The sequence below is a fragment of the Pelodiscus sinensis genome, chromosome 11 (genome assembly GCF_049634645.1).
Source record: "Pelodiscus sinensis isolate JC-2024 chromosome 11, ASM4963464v1, whole genome shotgun sequence".
Taxonomy (NCBI): Eukaryota; Metazoa; Chordata; order Testudines; family Trionychidae; genus Pelodiscus; species Pelodiscus sinensis.
Genome location: NC_134721.1, coordinates 6605464 through 6621033, shown reverse-complemented (window position 1 = coordinate 6621033; position 15570 = coordinate 6605464). Strand labels below are relative to the sequence as shown.

Sequence of the window (15570 nt, the reverse complement as noted above, 5' to 3'; positions counted from 1 at the left end):
AATCAGCAAACAGGGACTTAAGCCAGATTCAGATAAAGTGGAGGCCTTATGCACCTCACCTGAACACCACAACTTTTCTGAGCTGAGAAGTTTTCTGGGTGTGACAAATCACTTGGGGAAAATCTTACCAAACTTAACTTATGTAACAAAACTATTAAGAGATCTCCTTACAGGACACAGTATATCGATCTGGAAGGACAAAGCGCACACAACAAATGTTCTTGATGTGTAAGAACTACCGACATCTATACCATCCAGCAATGGTAGCAACAGATGCCTCCTGGTGTGGTTTAGGAACACTGCTCACACAAAAGCAGCCAACAGCACACCAGAGACCTATTGTATTCATATCAAGAAACCTCAAAGAAATCCAGTTTGGGTATGCTCGAATGGAAAAGGCTTAGCAGTCAGTTGGGGCCTATGAGTGGCTCCGTGCATATATGCTCAATCTGGATTTTAATACTGAAACAGACCACAAGAACGTAGTGGTGCTATTGGGTTCAAAACCTTCCATGTTGGATTGAGGGGTTTTGATGGCAGCTGACGCGATTTTCTCTCAACACTGCACGCATGCCAAGGAAAGCTCCAATAGCAGCAGACACTCTCTAGAGTCTCAATTAAATAGCCACTAATAGAAGAAAAGATTTTTAAAAGGTGTCAAAGTCTACATTGCCCTTGTTCTGGCAGTAATTTAACCTTCTGCCAGGCATCTTCAAGAAATTAAAGAGGAACAGCTGAAGGACGAGATTTGCCAGGAACGTACTCAGTTATGCCAGAGAGGGTGCGGTCAAAGGAATCAGCTTCCAATAGGCCTAACACTATATTAGCAGGACCAAGATAACCATTGCATGACGGATGGCCTTCTTTGGCAAGAAGAGCACATTTTAATCACCACAGTCCTTCAGAATGAGATGCTCTCCAAACTCTCCAGGGGACACATGTACAAAGGGCCAGGAATGAGCACAACAATCCAGGGGGTAGCTTGGGCTGAGCAGACAAATTCAGACCTTACTAGAGAGCTGTCAGACATGCAACAAGGGAAAAAAAAATCCCCAGAACTTTTACTGTCTACAAAGTTACCTGAAAGACCCAGGCAGCAGGTAGCAACCGATTTGTTTTTCTGGAAAGGTGACACGTCATTTTGTCATTGACTTCTCCTGATATATGGACTTGGCTGCATGTATACTTCATCAGCACAGGTCATCCAGAAACTAAAGTCATTATCTGCAATACATGGAGTTCCTGAAGTCATGGGCAGTGGATGAAGAAAGGGTTGGGGGAGGCAAGCCCCCAACCCTGCCCTAATCCTTGCCCTTTCTGTCCCAGGTCCTGCCCCCATAGAAGCCAAGCCTCTCCACCCCACCTGTAGCACCACCGAGAGGAGGGGCAGCATGTGGCCCTAACCTCCCCAGCTCCAGAGCACAGGGAGGACTGCAGTGGATGGCCCCAGCCTCCCTGCCCTGGAGCACAGAGAAGGTGGGTGGCACACAACCCCAACCTCCCTGGCCCTGGAGCAAGGGGAGAGTGAGCGGAATGTGGCCCCAGCCATGGAACATGGGAAGAGCAGGTGCTCAGGGGCAGCAACACTCCACCCCCAATACACCTACAGTAGGTGTTCTGGGGGGCGGGGGCGGAGTGTTGGTGGGGCCAGGCTGGCGGTTTGGGAAGGCAATGCCTTCCCCCACCTCCTATACCAGCCGTCCCTGCCTGAAGTCCTCAGATCCAATAATGGGCCTAACTTACTTCTGAAACATTCTGAACATTTGTACAAAACTTTGATTTTGAACAGACTCCACCTTACCTCCAAATTCATGGGGAGGCAGTGCAGGCTTTTTACACTTCTACAAAAATCTGAGAACCCACATAAAGAATTCCTGGGAAACTGGTCAACTTGCCTCTGGACTATTTCCAGAAGAACATCTGATGAGAAGATGACCTGAGGGCAACTTTATCTGCTGCACTAACAAAACTTCAACTGGTGTGTCCTAACCTGAAGTTTTTCTAAAAGTGGATACTGAAATTAAAATTTGGCAGCAACTGAACTTCTATGTTCAATGCAGAACAAAAGCACTCTCTGAACTGAGACCAGGGAATCAAGTGCTCCCTGACTTTTGGGACTGTTCAGAACTTGGCAGACACACCCAGAGACTCTAAAAGGACATCTCTAGAGAATCAAGTTCATCCTGAATACTTCCCAACAAAACCAAGAGGACCTCAAACCAACAGGTACTGTGTCAGGAAGTGAGCCCCTACATGGAAACCCAACAGACATAAGATCATGATCTAGAAAACGGATCAGATCCCTCTCAAGAATGGTCTTTAGAATACTACTCCAGACTACATATAAATAAGGGGATGTAGTAGTGACAATAGTTTTAGGGCATTTTAATTTTATTTTGAGACTATGGATTGGCTCATAAAAAAAAGCTTAAAACTTAAACTATAAAGAAAGGAAGATGTGGAGCAGGCATACAGTTTCCAGTTCTCCACGGTTACCAGACAGGACCAGAATATATTTCAGGAGGGTTCTTAATAAACATGGGAACTTCCTGATTAGGGAGTTCTCTAGTTGCTGCTTAAAATATGGTACTTGGTGCTTATTTCTTCATGCTGCGGGAAATCCTTAGCCTAATCTGATTTGGTTCTTTCCAGAGAAAGGTGGCTGGTTCTTCTATCTCTATTTAGAACTAATATTTGGAGTCAGGCATGGGAAAAGGGAAAAAAGGATAGCTGGATGGAAATATTGAAGCTCCTACAGTTATCCAAAGTTTGGTCTTACATTTTAGTCTTGTCCCTACTGTATTTTAATCACATTTCAAACCATGCTGCAACCTGGAAAAGTTCAAGGGCCTTGATAGATTCTGCTCTTTTCCCCAACAGCTCCCATCACTTCCATGTTACTATCCACTTAGGCTACATCTACACCTCAGTGCTATTTCGGGATACCGCATTCCGCATCTTTTGAGTGCTCCCGTTATTTTGACTCCCCGTAAACCTCATTCCATGAGAAGTAAGGGACATTTTGGTATAGCGATTTAGACAGCACTAAATTTCAAAATAAGCTATTTCGAAATGGACTCGAAATAAGCTATGCAATTTGTGTAGCTCAGATTGCGTAGTTTATTTCAAGCTATAGGTGCAGTGTAGATGCACCTGTACAGACAAAGATTGTCGGCCTACCAGGTCATTCAGTGTCTGTACTGAATGGACCACTTGCTTCATTGGTGGACCATCATTCTCCACCCTGCATGGTGAGGAGAAAAGACATTAAGTGTTGTCCGTGCAATGGGGAACAGCAAACAGCCATGCCTCAAAGGCTGACACTGACTGGCTCAGAGAAATGACACAGGCGCAGAAACTGTCTCTAAGAAAGTAATATATAAAGGCTTCTGCTAACTCTCCTTACCACGTGGACTAACCTCAGCCAATTGGGGGGGCCAGTCTCAACCATATGTGACCATTCAAAAACCAGTGAAAGGTCTTTAATTTCAAAATTATCGTTTTCCAATTGAGACTTTTTTTAAAATAACTGAAAAAATTTGGATAAAATGGCTATTAAATATATTCCCATTTTTCTATCAGGTATTGGCAAGGGCAAGTTCCTCTCTCCCCCAAAAATTCTCTTGCTCCACTCCCAATATTGAATTTGAAAACATTTACAAGAAAAAAAATCTCCCCACAACCATCTCTACAACCAACTAAACTCTCAGCTGAAAAACCGAATTTGAAAATTTCTCACATTTCCACTTTGTAGAAAAAAAATCAAATAAGTCATTTCACAAAATGAACCTGAATAACAGGCAGTGTCTTCACACATATACACACCATTCATTTGCTATAAATAGTTTGCACAATTATAATTTTAATCAATTCCTAAAATCCAGTTATAACACCAACTAGTGGAACCGAACCTAGGACCTCTGGAGCTTGAGCTAAAAACCAGCTGAAACTTAATGAAGGCCATAAAGCAAACTCATTCTCTCTCTCTAGATAGGGATGCAAATGCAGCTGAGTGAAATTGCAAATAAAGCGCGGATTTGAATTTCCCACGCTTCATTTTCATAATCACGGACCGCCGCTATTTCAAAATCCCCTATTTCAAAATAACAAATGCTGTGTAGACAGTTATTTCAGGAGAAAACCTTTCTTCCGAAATAACCCTTATTCCTCATACAATAAGGTTTACCGGTTATTTTGGAAGAAGGGTTTTCTCCCGAAATAGCCGTGTCTATGCAACATTTTCATCCCTCTAACAAAAGAGGGTGCAAGTGTAGACATACCCTAAGTGGTTTAAGCACCACTATATGGGACAGTACACCACACCCAGAAGGTGTGCAGGTTACACAATGGCTGGGGAAAGGGCTTGTATAACTATCTGTAGTACATAATCCATTGCTTAAACCAGATGCTGTACCAGCTAACTAATGTAATACCAACTTTTTTAATGGCTCTAGAGGTGATCCTGGCAATTATGGCCAGTAAGTCTTGCTTCAGTACCAGGCAAATAGGTTGAAATTATAGTAAAGACCCCAATTATAGTCACATATATGAACATGATATGTTGGGGAAGAGTCAACACAACTTTACAAAAGGAAATATCAGGCCTCGCCAATCTCTAAGAATTCCTTTAGGTTGTCATGATAGTTCTCTGAAAACATGTGCTCATTGTTCAGTGGAAGTCAAAAAAGCTAGAAGATTGTTAGGAAACATTAGGAAAGGAATAGATGATAGTACAGAAAATAACAATGCCACTATATAAATCCATGATATACCTACATCTCGAGTACCATATGCAGTTCTGTCAGTCCATCTCAAAAAAGACATATTAGTATTGGAAAAAGTCTAGAGAAGGGCAACAAATATGATTGGGGAATAGCTCCTGTATAAGGAGAGATTAAAAACCCTGCACTGTTCAATTTAGAAAAGTGGGGATGGTGGTGCAGAGAAAGCAAACAGGGAAGTATTTTTTAGTTTTTCACAAAACACAAGAACCAGGGGTCACCCAACAAAATTAATAGATTTGAAACAAATACAAGGAAATACGTCTTTGCTCAACAGTCAAGCTCATTGTCAGGATGTGTTGTGAAGGCCAAAAGTATAACAGGATCTAAAGGAATTAGCTAAGCTGGTCAGGGAGGCAAACCCCATGCCCTGGATGTCCCTAAAGCTCTGTCAGACAGAAGCTGGGACTAGACAACGGGGAATGAATTGCTCGCTAATTTAGTTTCCTGTCCAAGTGCTCGGATGTGTCAGCACAGGCTGCTATAGGAAGACAAGATACTGAGTTAGATGGACCTTTGAACTGATTAATTGTGATCTGGCTTGTGTTCTTGTCCGAGGTGCCTAGAAGTGAAAAGAAAATGTATTGACTGTGAAGTCTAAAACATGAAGGGCTTGTTTACACTACGTGGAAGATCAACACGTTGACCTTCCAGAGTTCAAATTAGTGGGCCTAGTGAAGATCCGCCAATTTGAACTGAGAGGGCACTCCCGTTGGCGCTGGTGGATGTGCTCCTCATGAGGAGTAAAGGAAGCCAACAGGCGCTTTTGCCCCAACTTCCTGCTGCGCGAACAACACGAAAACATAATTTAAGAGAAGTCGACTTTCTAGCTACGTAATTAACATTGCAGATCTTAAGTCGGCTTTCCCCTTCAGTGTAGGCCAGGCCTAAATGAAGGGATAAATCCAGCCAGTTTTAGTCACATAGCACTCCTGAGAGAGCTGGGACAAGGCGAGCAAGATCTGGCCTCCCATGTTCAGAATATTGTCATCATTTTCTTTTACCTAAAGAAGTCGGGTCCATGCCACAGAACTCATTTTTAACACATCCCCAATGTTCTGTCCAAGCAAGCCCTGTGATTATTCTTCAGCTCAGATCATCTTGCTGCGGTGTGAGCTGCATTCCACTTTCTAACATGGAAAGCGTTTCCAATAGCTGGCAGATGTCTTTCCTCTCCTTGCGCCACCCGCTACCCCTTTCTAAGCAAGCACTGCAGGAAATACCTTACTAATTGGAAAGATTAAGGAAGCCTCCAACTGCAGTTTGAAGAGAAAGTGGATTCAGAAAAGAAAACTTTCCCTTTTTAAAAAGAAATTAAAGCAGTAGTTTTATTTTAGTATTACAAATAATATATTTTATAGCTAGGGCACCAAAAATTATGTAAAAGTGATAGAAGTGCGGTGACAGTTGGCACAGGAAACTTTTCTCTCCCATGAAAAGTTGTCATACTACAGACTTTTTTTTTTTTTTCCAAAAAGGCCAATGTTATACCACTCATACAGACAGGACTTCCCTTTGATTTCAATGGAAGTTTTGCCTGAGTGTATAAATAATTCTTCTGTTGCAACCTTGCTTATGTGTGCACTTAGAGGCCACATTTGACATCTAAATGGTCATTGGAAATATGACTTGCTCATGAAATTGCATATGCAAATTTAGGTATGCTGTTATGCTCATCAGATTTTACAGACAGATCTCCAATCTGGCCATTCAACAAGAGCTGAAGAGAGATGCCCGTTACTCCCACTAGTTCTTAGAATGGAACGAACTCTCGCTGTTCAAAGGAATTGATAGAAATTGGGAGTGATGCAAATCTCTAGTCTCTGTAGTGATCTAACTAAGATATAATGGAGATGGAGTTTGATACATGCACTTTTTCCAGTGGTGTTGAAAACATTAAATAAAAGCACTAGCCACAGAGTTCTGAAAAATTTGAGCTTCCTTTGCTCCAAATTCAAACTTTTGTCTCAGCCCACTGTGGAGACAAGACTATCAATAAGTTTGAATCCAAACTATTGCAAAATTTGAGGATGTTTAGATCCAGAGTCTAGGCTTGGGCTGTTCTCCAATGCAAAGGTAAAATTGAGGCCCATGCGTGTCAATCAATTCCAGCAAATTATCTTCCCCAAGGGAAAGAAGACTCCAACATCTCCTGATATTTTTCTCTGATCCCTGCCCTGCAGGCTTCCAACTTGTGGCCAGCCACTGAATTATAACAACAGGAACAGTCTTCTAATGAGTTTGTGCCACACCCGGCCTGATTTAGCCCCAATCCTGACATAAACCTCTCGGCACTTCAGAAATAAAATTACCACCACTTGGGTTTCTCATGGGCTCGTAATTTAAGTTTTATTTAGCATCCACTTCTTGCACCAGGTAATCAGAACAGAACAATAAATTATTCTAAGTTTTGTGCCTTCTTCTAATGGTTTCTCTACTTGAGCGAAGAGCAACTATCTCTTTCTTCAAATAGATTTTAGCTTTGATAAAAATCAAAGGCGCTAACCGTACACCCATTTTAAGTTAGCTTAAAAACTCCTAGCCCAGCAAAAGTACAAGGGTCAGTTATGTGACATTTAGTACAAAAAGCATGCATGTGTGCACGCATTTCCCATGCACTCTGTCTGGCATAGGTAATAATTTTAAGACAAAGGTTTTTTTTCCTCAAGACTGGACTTAGGGGCATAGGAAATAGACTTGTTCAAGATGGATGTCACTGACAGTAATGGCTGTGCTCTACAACATCCAGCCAGGAAACCCCATAATTAAAGCTGGTATCCCTGAGCTACACCACAAGGGCAGAGATAATTTAGGCTAATTTTCAAGCTCAGTATTATTTACGTCGCACTAGCCAGCATTTATCCTGCGGGTCAAAACGCTGCCCTCATTTAAACTGAATTTCAAAGCCATTACCTGCAAGAGCATCTGGAAACGCTTAGACATACGAATCTGGTTGCTGTTTGTGCCACTAAACTGCTACCATATTATGTGATGGAAAGTTACTTCACTGTTTTTATTGCAATTGTTATCCCACAAAAGGTGCAACACCTGTCCACAAAGGAAAGGTCACAAGATATGAAATAATCCCTGGCAGCAACATTTGCCATTTAGGGTTTTTTCGTTAACTGGGAGCTTTTCAAACTTTTTTTTCTCGTGACCCAGCTGAAGAAAATTGTCGACGCCACAATCCAACATAATTTGACTAGAGTGTAGGCTCTGGGGTGGGGCTGAGGAGGAGCGCTTTGGAGTGAAGGAGGGGGATCAGCTTGGGAGGGAGGAGTCAGGTCTGGGGCAGGAGGGGCTTACCTCAAGTGGCTCCCCATCAGCGGTGCAGTGGGGGTGCTAAGGCAGCATCCTGCCTTTCCTGGGCCCACAGACCATGCTGCGCCCCAGAAGCAGCCAGCAGCAGGCTCCCAGCCAATGGGAGTGCAGAACTAGTGCATGGAGCAGGGGCAGTGTGCAGAGCCCTGTGCGCGCTCTCTCCACACGCTCACCTAGGAGTCGGTTTTGTTGCCGGCCGGGTCTGTTGCCTTAGCAACCCCACTGGTCCCCCTGCGGCAACGAGTCCCAGGGCCTGACATTCCACCACCCAGTCCTGGGCTGCAGCCCATCTTTTGAAAACCCCTGTGTTCACTGATCACTCGCTATGTAGACCCCCATGACCAGACACGTCACGGGCTGCATGCCCACCCCAGTGTAGCTGTTCTAAGCAGGCCTGCTGATGAGGGGGGGAAAGGAGACAGTTGCCCCAGGGCCCAGTGATTCAAAAGGTCCCAGGGTTAATTCAGGAGCAGCGGCAGCCAGAGCCGCAGTCTCTTTAAATTGCTGGTGGAGCACTGCATGGCGCGGCCTGGGCCGGGCTGAGGGCTGGCGGGCCCTTGTCCCACCCCTTCTGCCCGAAGCCCTGCCCCTTCCTGGAGTACAGATTTGTCCTCCCACCTTGCCCCAGGGCCTGGCAAGTCTGTCGTCCCCGCTGGTTTTAAGACTGGCGCTGTAAGGGAACGAGAGCCCAGGTGGGCAGGGGAAAGGGCCATAAAAGTGCAAGGAGATGGCAGTGGCTCTCTCCAAGATCAGGGAGGAGACAATTTTTCATAGTTGCCAGGCCGAGGGCTAGGGAAAGAACCCAGGACCCAGCTAAGATGCTGACAGAGACCCAGGAGAAGGAATCTCCGCTGGACAGAGACCCAGGAGAAGGCCTGGAAGGATGAAAGCCTGATCATGGGGAGAGAACTGTTGAGGATGCTTGGTAAGGATTGGTAAGTCTAGGCAAGGATACTGAGCCCAGAGCAGGAGGCTGGGAAACTCTAGCTTTGAGTGAGGCTGTTATTAATGCTAATAAACCCAGGTAATCATTCCCCTGGCATGGCAGGGGCCTCAAGCACCCCTGCACCTCAGTCCCTGCCCTTCTCTACCGGTGACGCACAGTAGTTTAGTTTCCTGTCAGATGCTAAATCCTAAGAACCCAAATTAGACCAGAGTGTGGGTGGTGTTGGGAGCCACTGATACACGAGAGGTCAAGCTACATGATTTCAGGCCAAAGGGCAAATTTCAGAGTCAAAGGCATCTCAGACAATAACCCAATTTTTTATACTGATAAGCTCCATTTTGAGCACCTCTACTGTCCACAGTATGGCAGAGAGAGAGAGAGAGAGAGAGAGAGAGAGCGAGCGCATGCTGGTCTCCAAAGGAAGGGGCACCCATTCCATTTAAATCTTTATAGGCCGAAGCCAAACACTTCAAATTCTACCTGCATCTAACAGGTGGGCAGGGCACATTAGAGAGCACAAGTGTCCTGTGCTCATTCAATAGTAATTAATAATAATGAATAAATACCGAGCTCGTATATTGTCTCCTTTGAAAAGCGCTGTAAGTACCACATCCCGCACTAGCTTCAGCTTGTGAATGGATTCAAGGTGCAGCCTGTTGTACAGACCATTGCCACAGTCTGATCTAAAGGTGACAAAGAAAACAGAATCAGGACCCAGCTCCAACAGGCCAGAACCTCATGACTAGGCTGTTCTGCTCTCTGCTGTAGCACAAGGGTCCAAAGCAACCGTCAGCTCAATGCCACCTTACATACACCTGAGAACTGAAGTAACCAAATCAAGTTCAAACATCCTCAGAGGAGCTGATATATCTGCCGCCATCTCTGGTTGCCCTCCTCACTCCCCCTCCCCTTGTGTGGATTGAATTTTAGCCACAACCTCTATCAGACATTGGTCACTGAGTTCAGTTGTCTCATCCCACTCTGACAGAGGCAAATCACAGTGAAACTATCTCTACACGCACTCTTTGGAATCCTACTGACCTAGTGAGACACCTTTCTTTGGCCGTTTGATATGTTCCTCATGGAGATAATGAAAGCCAAGCAATGCCATTTGTTGTAGCGTTTGTATGCTTCTACTTTAGGTGAAAAATGTATAATAAACTCAGAAACACAGTGAATGTGGTCTCAAAGCTAGCAAGGTTTCCTTGGGCTTCAAAACCAAGATATGTTTGAGCAGTCATAGTAGTTCAAGCAACATTGAGATCTATAGTATTATTTTCACTCAGAAAGACGTCCTACCACTTACTATGCTGTGCATGTCTTTACCCTTCTTCGAGCCCTTGGATTGCTCTGCTATATGAAAACACATTGGTAATATTAGCTATTATTTTCATCTTTCAAAAGAGAGAAACAGTTCCTACCCTTATTCCGTTCAAATACGTGACCTGACATTAAATAAATTCAGTCATAAGCCTTTAGCAATTAAACAATTGCAATGGCTATAAAATGGTTTTAAATACTCCGGAGTGGCCTGGAGTACAAGGATAACTTACACTGCAATTCAAAATAGTTTACTCCATTTTTATTCAAACCAGTTTTTCCAGGGTACAGATCTCTGTCCATAATGTTTTATACAATTGGCTATTTGGAAACACACACACACACACACACACACACACACACACACACACACACACACACACAAAACATGCTGCCTTCCTACAGTGATTTACTAATGGCACAATCTGGCTCCGATGGTAGTCAATGGGAAAATTCCTGTTGACTTCTATGAGAACTGGATCAAACCCCAAATGTCTCGCACTGATGTTTTCTACTCTGTAGTTTGTCCAGATGAAAAGAACAAAACTCAAAGAATAATCCAATGGTCACTGTGACAAGAGCTCTATTCTTTAAGCAAGACAAGAGCCCGGTAAGGGTCATTGACTGTGTGAAGGGAGGAGAGAGAAGACTGCTACATGGCACAGAAGAATATGAAAGAAAATCTTTTAACTTTCCATTCTGAGAGCTCCCCCCACCCTCTTTCAGTTTCCCACCATCTATCATTTTTGAATTTCATTCATTGAGAATACCCCTTCCACACCACTGCTCTTTCATCCCTATTGAAAGGCCAGTATTCAAGCTTTCTTTTCCTAAACACTAGTGCTGAAGCGATAAGCCTTTAGGCCATAGGAACCTGCCTTATTTAGGAACGAGAATGAATGCTTCTTTTGCAGATGCAAAACTCCAGCTTCTTTTGCTTTCTCGGCTGCGGCAGTGTCTTCCTCTTGTTTTGATCGAGTCTTTTCTAACCACTTTGATTGAATTAAGCAGTCAACCATGTTATCCTTAACACCAACAGGGAAAAGACCACAGTTTGCATAGCACATAAGAGTGTTTATCATGTCAATTACCATTTCTGAAAAACCCAGCTTCTAGCTGTCAGCTTTTATCATCACATGGGGTCATCTTCTGTTCAGAATTCTGGCTTTTTTCTTCTTCATTAAAAAGGCAACTTGCTTTTGCTAGCAATTAAATTATCCAATCATCCCAAAGCCATTTAAAATTGATCAAAATGAAGAGTGGAGAGGATTTGAATACTGTTGATTTGATTCTGGGGGTTCTGATCAGATTAATTGGAGAATGACATTAATCACTGGCTGAATTAAATAGAAAGCATTGCGGATTGATTTTTCTAGCATATTGTTCCTACGGGGAACAGAAATCAGAAGACATCCAAAAGATGAGCACTCCTGACAAGATTTAAAAAAAAAAAAAAAAAAAAAAAAAAAGAAAGACAGAAGACTTTCCCATTCAAAGGCTGAATGGCTGCCAACCTCTAACCCAAAGTAAGACAATGGGAGGATAGGCTTGAGAAAACCTGACATGAGTTTCAGAGGGCTCAGCAGTCTGATGCTAGCATAACTAAATGGGTTCGCATTACTAATCAGGGAGTCCTTTTTGAGACAATAAAAGCACAGATACCATATGGTACTGTTTATTTTTAAAAAAACACAAAATTAGCAATTGTCCAAATGAGAAACCGATTGACCAGTGGGAAACAGATTAGAGATGTGGCTAAACAATGGCACTACCTATAAGCAGAGTTGATTGGAAAATAGAAGGCAGGGCCAAGAAATATTGGGGGGGGGGGGGGGAGGGGAGAAATCCACCAATAGCAACGTTGCATTTCACATATTTTCTGAACAACATTTCTTGGGGTGAAATACACCACTGAGCCAGAGCCCACCATAAAGACCTCTGCACTTGTAACCCACACTGGGTATGATTCCCTTCTCATATAGTAGTGCTGAGACCACTTACGGACAGACAGACAGAAGGAAAGAAAGAGTCTGCTCTACAGCCTTAGCTGAGAGCCAGCTGGCTTTTAGCTCACGCTGTATCTGCTCATGTACACAGCTCCAGAAGTCCCAGGTTTGGTTCTATTTACTTATTGCCACAATATAAAAACTAAAAGTCACCAAATGAAATTAATAGGCAGCATGTTTAAAACAAACAAAAAGGAAGTTTTTCTCCATTCAGCACACAACCTGTGGAACTCCTTGCCAGAGGATGCAGTGAAGGCTAGAATTTTAACAGGGTTCAAAAAAGAGCTAAATAGATTCATGGAGGTTAGGTCCACCAATGGCTATTAGCCAGGATGGGTAGGAATGGTATCCCTAGCCTCTTTCTCTGGAAGTGGGTGACAGGGGAGGGATCACTTGAGGATTAACTGTTGTAATCCCTCCCCCTGGGGCATCTGATATTGGCCACTGTTGGAAGACAGGATACTGGGCTAGATGCACTTTTGGTCTGACCCAGTATGGCTGTTCTTATGCCTGTTGGTGTTTAAGTGACCTAACCTGATTATTATAAAACAACAATGTTATAGTATTCTAAATAGTTATGTTTGAAAAGTGGCACCATAAGGATAAAAATCTCATCATCCCTAAACCACAAAGCCCATCTGATCCAAAAAGTCCAATCAGCTAGTCTCATTTACAATTAATTCTTATGTCCTACAAAGGTTTTACTGAAACTTTTATCTAAGGATCAAATCCCAACAATTGTTGCATGCAACATTTCAGTTCAGCAAAGTATGATAGGGTGAGTCAAATGCTGTGTGGATCGGCATATTCTATTCCCTCAAAACACCCAGTCTTTTAGGCAGTATGCACATCTTGTATTATAATCAATTTAATGTGTGGTTCATGTGGAGTATTAGATGAAAGAGTTATCTAGCCCTAGTATGCTTAGCGCCTGTACTTGTCTTTTTTAATTTTAAAACATCTCCCCAAAAGAAAGGCAAAATTGCTAGTAACTATTTGCATACATGACACAGGATTTGACATTGGCATTTCAGCACTGCGCCTCATCTCATTCCAAGACAAAAATAAGCAGGCGGGTTTTATTTTTCCACTTTAGCAATCCAGCCTTGTAAAACACAATTAACCTTGTTATTAAACAATATCTCCTGAAGAGAAAACCTTGCTATATTTAAAGTGGGACTGTTTTATGTTAACTGTGTGTTTCAAACCTTAAACAAAATATTTGTGCTGACATAAATACTTGGAAAAGGTAAAACTGTCATAACAGTCAGTTTGATTATTACATTTTGAGCTTGCCTTAGGCTTACACCAAAATTTAAAACAAAGATAGTATCATGCATGCTTGGTTTATTCAAAATTTCACTGTTTAAAAGTCCAAGACAATTCCAAGATATAAACAGATTGCACAATAGGGTGCAAAGGCGCATAGTCTTGTTTTAGTTCAAACAGTATTGCTTAGCCTTAGTGTGAGATTATGCATAATGAAAAATATTGTGAGACTTACAGCCTTGCTGAATAGAGGTCTATCTGTCAAGCCCTCTAGGTAAAGTCTGAAGCATCCATGAACGCTCTAAGAGAAGGGATAAAATATTAACATTTTAAAGTAAACCAGCCTGCCTGTAGCTAACTAAGTATTAGATGCAGTTCTGCAGGTAGCAAAATTTCTAGATCTGAATCAATGGGGAGTCCTGTGGTGCCTTAAAGACAACAGACTTATTTGGGTGTAAGCTTTCCTGGGTAAAAACATATGACAAAGTAGAATTTTAACAATGAAAGATGATTCCCCAAAAACCTGTTAGTCTTCAAGGTGCCATAGGACTCCTCGTTGTTTTTGCAGATACAGACTAACACAGCCACCCCTCTGAAACTAGGTCTGAATCGTATGGCTGGCCTCTATCTATCAATCCAAAGGTTCTGAATCTAAGGATATGTCTACACTGCAACCCTATTCCAAAATAACTTAGTCCGCGTCTACACAGCAGGCAGTTATTTCGAAATAGTGTCAAAATACTGTCAAGCTGGAGGACTTCTTACTCTGATTCCTGTAATCCTCATTGTACAAGGGAAGTCAAAGGAAGAGCACTCTATTTCAAAATAAGTGCTGTGTAGATGCTCCCTGTTTCAAAATAAGTTATTTCGAAATAAGATTCGCAACTGATATAGCTCAATTTGCATAGCTTATTTCGAGTTAAACAAGCTCATTTGTTTGCGGCCTGCTGTGCGGTTTGGATTTACACGGGGCTTGACACGTGGCCTGCAGGTGGGAGCCAAAACAAAAAAGTAGTTCATATAATGGTCTTCTGTTGATATGAATTTTAGTAGTTAAATTCTGGACTGTCATTGCTCCTTAAAAGTGCTGTCCTATGGGTGGAAAGAGGGTAAATATTGCATTTTATTAATATCAGCAGAATTGACTTAAAATGGGGCCTGTGTGTTGTGTAGTCTTGCTTTAATCTTTGTATTCATGCCCGTCAGTGTGAAAGAAGCTATTTGCATATATATTTCAATGTATATGCAACTACACTTAAGTTGCAGCCCTTGGCATGTGCTGTGAGTATCATTGTGGCCTCTGGAGCTTCCAAAGTTGAGTAGCCCTGGTGTAGACACACCCTAACTGAAGAACTTCATGGGCTTCAGAAACAGACCTAAACCTTAATGCTTCTTCAGAGGACAAAGTAGCTTTCCAAATTCTGCTACTTTCAAAATGAAATGAGCACAGACTATACAAGCAACGGGCTTAATTACCAATTGTTGTCTTCATCCAAGCATCCTTGCTCATCCTTGGAGGGTGTTGGTGCAGTTCAGAGGAGAAATGCTCAGATTCTGGGGAGGGGGCAGAGGAAAGGACTAGTCATTTGGGTGCTAGTCTAACTCCGACTGAGGAAAGACTTGTTTGTCTGTACAAGGTTACTCCTGGAAAAAGCCAACAATGGGGGAATCGTAAGAGGCCACGCCAGGACCTAGAGGAAAGTGCCTCTTTAGACCCAAAAGGTGGTGCTAAATGATTTTGTGATAATGGAGAAATTTAGGCTTGTGGGAATCAGCAAGGACTTGGCTTTTCCAAGGGCAACTGGAATTTAAATTAATCTGCTACCAGGGCAAAAACAGCAAAGATACAGACAGGAGCTTTATTTGCAACTCTCCCACAACACTAGAAAGCTCCCCTTTCACTGTCTCTGATCCCTGTGTGTGCATC

The 15570-nt window shown here is 42.8% G+C and overlaps 1 long non-coding RNA gene across 1 annotated transcript in view; it reads right to left on the bottom strand.

Annotated features, from left to right (window-relative positions):
* LOC112545276 (uncharacterized) overlaps positions 1 to 15570 on the bottom strand; it is a 96842-nt gene that overhangs the window by 47341 nt on the left and 33931 nt on the right. The window contains exons 2-3 of the long non-coding RNA XR_003088740.2: positions 15120 to 15197; positions 13879 to 13944 (exon numbers count right to left, since the gene is read on the bottom strand). This is a non-coding gene — a long non-coding RNA (uncharacterized LOC112545276). The remainder of the gene's footprint in view (positions 1 to 13878; positions 13945 to 15119; positions 15198 to 15570) is intronic.